This window comes from Gorilla gorilla, chromosome 11, assembly GCF_029281585.2.
Source record: "Gorilla gorilla gorilla isolate KB3781 chromosome 11, NHGRI_mGorGor1-v2.1_pri, whole genome shotgun sequence".
NCBI classification, from domain to species: domain Eukaryota; kingdom Metazoa; phylum Chordata; class Mammalia; order Primates; family Hominidae; genus Gorilla; species Gorilla gorilla.
Window position 1 is genome coordinate 110694163 of NC_073235.2, and position 5488 is coordinate 110699650.

At 44.7% G+C, this 5488-nt stretch overlaps 1 non-coding gene across 1 annotated transcript; it reads right to left on the reverse strand.

Annotated features, from left to right (window-relative positions):
* Positions 1 to 1047: 1047 nt before the first annotated feature.
* LOC115933904 (small nucleolar RNA U13) lies at positions 1048 to 1149 on the reverse strand. Its single transcript, XR_004069744.1, has one exon. It is a non-coding gene; the product is annotated as a small nucleolar RNA U13 (small nucleolar RNA).
* Positions 1150 to 5488: the final 4339 nt, after the last annotated feature.

The following is a 5488-nucleotide window of genomic DNA, read 5'->3' on the forward strand; positions in this document are numbered from 1 at the left end:
CAGAATGTCACCAGAAACCCAGAAACCCACCCGTGCCCTTGTGATTTTAACAGTATAGAGTTCTTTTGCATGTTTTTATATTTTATAAAAATGAAATCATACAATATGTACTTTTTTGCATCTGGCTTCTTTTCTTCTTTTTTTATTTTTTTGTTTTTTTGTCTGTTTGTTTTGTTGTTTTTTTTTGAGACAGAGTCTCATTCTTGTCGCTGGAGTACAGTGGCATGATCTTGCTCACTGCACCCCCTGGGTTCAAGTGATTCTCACGCGTCAGCCTTCTGAGTAGCTGGGACCACAGGTATGCATCACCACACCTGGCTAATTTTTGCATTTTTCTGTAGAGATGGGATTTCGCCATGTTTCCCAGGCTGGTCTTGAACTCATGAGCTCAAGTAATCGGCCTGCCTCAGCCTCCCAAAGTGCTGGGATTACGGGTGGGAGACACCACACCCAGCCCTGGAAACACATTTCAATATTTTGGTAAAGATGAGCAGAAAAGGGCCAGGAGCGGTGGCTCACACCTATAATCTCAGCACTTTGGGAGGCCAAGGTGGGCAGATCACGAGGTCAAGAGTTCAAGACCAGCCTGGTCAACATGGTGAAACCCCGTCTCTACTAAGAATACAAACATTAGCCAGGCGTGGTAGCGTGTGCCTGTAATCCCAGCTGCTCGGGAGGCTGAGGCAGGAGAATCACTTGAACCCAGGAGGTGGAGGTTGCAGTGAGCTGAGATCGTGCCACTACACTCAAGCCTGGGCAACAGAGCAAGACTCCATCTCGAAAAAAAAAAAAGAAAAAAAGGTGAGCAGAAAAAGTTAATAGTGATTTTCCTTGGTAAAGCCTTAAGGTTTATACCAAAATCATAATCATAGAGCAGATGGCTGGAATAATACAAGATAAAGTTCACTCAACTTTAACAGTGCCTTCCCAGTATGGAAGGAATACAGAAGCTTCTTTCTCATGGGGAGGTGGTTGTGTTGAGGTGGCAAGGGCACTAAACTTATGATCAGAAGAACTAGGACTGAGTTTTGTTGTTGTTGTTGTTCAGGTTAGATGGGTAATGTGCCAGCACTGTAACAAGGTTCAGAGGGAGGCACATATCACACTTAGGCACGAACACCAAATCATGCTCCTGAACTACAAAAGGACTGAGTTTTACTTGGCCAATTACCATTTCTGAGCTTCGGGTAGGTCATTCACTCTCTGAGTTTCATCTGTTAAAATGGACATGCCAATATCTGTCCCATAGAATTGTGTAGGGGAGGAAAAAAATATTTTTTCCTCTACTCTTTCTGATTCTTAGCACAAAAGATAGATTAACAAACTTATTTAAGTTTTACATGACATGGGAAGCTTCATAAGGAAATGAAGACCCAAAGAAGCAGTTAAATGTGAGCGTTGTTTATTGTAGGTTTAGTGAAGAGTGGACCACTGTGGAGAAATGTGGTAGGGCAAAAAGGGTATGATCTAATGGTAAGAAACAGGGAAACGCAGCAAGGCCTGTTTGTTCACTTAAAAAAATTTTTTTTTTAATAGAGAGAGGGTCTTGCTATGTTGTTCAGGCTGGTCTCAAGCTCCTGGGCTCAAGCCATCCCTCTGCCTCAACCTCCCAAATTGCTGGGATTATAGGCATGGGCAACTGCACCTGGCCCTCTGTTTTCTTTAAGACGAAGAAGTAAGACCTAGAGTGTTGAAAAACGGATAGTACTGATAGGGTAAGTGGTTACATAAAACTACATTACATAAATTACATAAATATTTCCTGGAAGCTCTGAGCCTGTCAACTGCCCAGCGTGATTCCTCACCCTGCCCCGTTCTGCACTGTGGGAACCTTTAGTCTGCAGGCTTCCTTGCTCCGTGAGTTTTGTAATATTCTGCTGGGGACAGGCATGAGTGGATGGGTATTTCTCCCGCCTCTCTGTGCTTCCTGTGATGTCTTCCACAGCAGCAGAGTCTCTTTCAAGGCTCTAACTCCCTCTGAAAGGCCCTCCCTCCATGGTCCAGACCCCTGCAAGGGAGCCTCTATAATGGTTCTATTTCCAGCCAGACAATCCTAGCTTTTAGGCTGAGAATAGCATCTCTTCCTACTGTCCCTCCAGCCCATGGATGTTAGCTGATTCTTGCTGTCGCTAATCTCCGGGTTACGTCACCACCCCCTGTTTGGCATCTCAGCTCTTCTATCACTTTTGTAATCTATTTCCTGAATTAAATTCCCCTGGATTGAAAGAGTGGCTTCTATTGTCCTGACTTGATACATTCTGATTTCATTCCTCTTCCACAAAAATGCTCAGTTCCTCACGTTTACAGGAATATTTTTCTCCTTCACATATTTTCCTCTTCTTCTCTCTACTGTGGAGGAACTAGCATGGATTTGGAATCAGGCTGGGTTCAGACTTGGGATCTGTTATTTCAGAACCATATGACTTGGGGTAAATTGCTAGCTTATAATAAGTGCTGAATAATTGTTTGTTAATGAATGAATGATATTTAACCATTACAATGCCTTCTGAAGATTTAAAAATTTTTTTATTTAAAAATTTATTTTGAAAGGGCAGGGTCTTGCTATGTTGCCTAGGCTGGAGTGTAGTGGCTACTCACAGACACAATTATAGTGCGCTATAGTCTTGAACTCCTGAGCTCAAGAGATCCTTCCACCTCTGCATCCTGAGAAGCTGGGACCAGAGGTCCATGCTGCTGTGCCCAGCAAACATTTTTGAGTGGTATACATACAAAGCATTAGTAGTATACAGTTGTTCTAGAAGGACTCATTTTTAAATATTTTCTAAAATTATGTATATAAAGAATTTGGTGTAATCCCAGCACTTTGGGAGGCCAAGGCGGGCGGATCACGAGGTCAGGAAATCGAGACCATCCTGGCTAACACAATGAAACCCCGTCTCTACTAAAAATACAAAAAGTTAGCCGGGCGTGGTGGCGGGCGCGTGTCCCAGCTACTCGGGAGGCTGAGGCAGGAGAATGGCGTGAACCCGGGAGGCGGAGCTTGCAGTGAGCCGAGATTGCATCACTGCACTCCAGCCTGGGCGACAGAGCGAGACTCCATCTTAAAAAAAAAAAAAAAAAAAGGAAGAATTTGGTCTTCAGGAAGACCATACTCAGGAATATGTGGTATTTGTTCAGACATTAACTTCATCGCATAACAAGCCATGAGGGTTTTTCTCTTTTGCCTTTATAGCTCTATAGACTCACATAACTATTAAAATACTATCACCTTGCATTATAATTATCTCATTTACTGTTATTGTTCTGCCTCCCTCCCTCTAGACTATAAATCTCACATAGTACTTGGCACACAGAAAGCTCTCAAGAAACACTTGTTGAGTGAATAAATATGCTATTTGATGTCTTATGTGCCTGTGTCCTTAAGCCATAGCATGCATGGAGGCCCTGAGCCATAGTAGAATTTGAATAAATGTTTGTTGTGTTACAAATCCAATATTTAAATGAGTCCAAAGGATTTAGCACTAGTTTCAATGATGAAATCAGTCAAGTCAACTTTTATTTTTAAACTGGATCTCAATTACTAATCCCTTGCTAATCACTAGTTTCTAAACTAGGAAAGAGAGATGCTTTGGTCCAGAGGTTGTTTGAGTGAAGTAAGCATTTAGGTACTTGTACACTCAGTACTTCTAGACTTCCATCAAAAATTCTTCCCCGCTACAACATTGCACTTTAGGGGTGTTTGAGTCATCCTTGTGTGGCTGAGAAAGAAAGTCCTAAAAAGTGGCAAGCTAGAATGGAGTAGGGATGTCACTCTTTCCAAGATCTAACAGAACAAAGAACAGCATGATTTTGGGGGGCTCAGCTGCTTTGTTTGCCTGTGGTTTGAGTTTGGCCAAGGGTGAATACCATTAAGGGATCTGAGAGTGGGAGAAGAGTGAGGCCAGGATATTTATTCACCTGTTTCCCTATTGCTGTGTCTCCACAGGTTGGCTGCATCCTTCTTCTGAAGGCCACTGCTCTTTTCAGAAGACCTCTCTAGATGGCTAAGCTCTCTGGGTTGCAACAGTTGCTATTTTTCCTTGAGCCTTAGGTTAGGGGGTTGGGAGGAAGTAATGGCTTCCCCCACTGCTAGCTCCAGGGTGCTACACTTTCTCTTTTCTGCTTTCCCTAATCTGGCTTACACCATTATAAATAGACCCTTTATTAAAATATCCTCAATTTATCCATATTGAGTGTGCCATCTGCTTCTTTTTCGGATGCTGATGCTTCAAAGTGATATGGGAAAGTATCCCAGGCATGTTTGTCTCATTCATCACACCTAGAAAGATAATTTAGGATTTGATGATGAAATAGCATGGTAGAAAATATAGCATACAAAGTTTTTGCTTGGAAGACAATCACTGGACATTCTCAAGAATGGCAAGAGAAGGCATAATAAAAATAGCTGCCAGATGGGGGACAGGACTGACTTGCAGCTCTCACTTAGACAGGCAGAACAGCATGAGGAGACTCACATTGTGAACTTTTGCTCCAAGAACTACTGCAAGAACATACCAGGAAAACCAAAAGAATTCACAGACCCTTTGAAAGAAGAGTTTGCCGCTGCAAACTCCAAGACACAGCTGAAAAACTGTGAGTGCCCAGAGTGTGAGAGGGGGAGAGTCTCCTTCCAAACACACATCCTCACTGGGGAGCCTGAAAATCCATATCATGGGAGAAGGATTTAACCTTACCTAGAGCTGAGGCGAATTTAGAGAGCTGAGCAAAATCTAAAAGTAGAAGCAGCAGCAGGAAGAGCCCTGTAGGCACTCCCGGTCCCCAGGGAAGCTCAGAGAACCCATTTCTGACTATCTCACAGGGGCACTTGTGGGGAGCCGGCTGCCAGTGGAATTAGGGAAAGCCCACAGGGAGAAGGAAACTTCCAGCTGAACTTTATAATGATTTCAAGCATGAATTTTCCAGAGCAGAATCTGGGGTTGGGGGCAAACAGTTAGTCCAGATAGGAGCACAGAAGCCGCAGCGAGGAGGGGCGGGCCTGAAAGCCCTGCTTGCTTTATTAGGCGCGAGGCTTGTATGGTGGCGGTGGAGGGAGTTCCCAGTCCTGCTCACTGGCAAATAAACTCACCTAGATATAAACTCGGTGCTGTTGAGGAGCACTGGGAGAGTGAGACTGGCCTTTCAGTCTGCGTGGGAGCTGGGTGAGGCCTGTCACTGCCAGTTTCCCCCAACTTCCCTGGCGACCTGTATGACAGCAGAGGCAGCCATAGTCCTACTGGGAACCTACTCCAATGGCCTGAGAACCACACCCCCTCCCCCACGGTGGCTGCGGCAAGCCCCGCCCAAGGAGAGTCTGAGCTCAGACCCACCTGACTCTACCCCCACCAGATAGATGGTCTTTCTCCACCTGCCCTGGTAGCCAAAAACAAAAGACGTACAACTCATGGAAGTTCTAGGGCCCCGCCCATCACCTGAGAAACCTGAACGCTCATCCAGGAGACCCTAGGGCAAGCTTGCGTCCCCCCATACT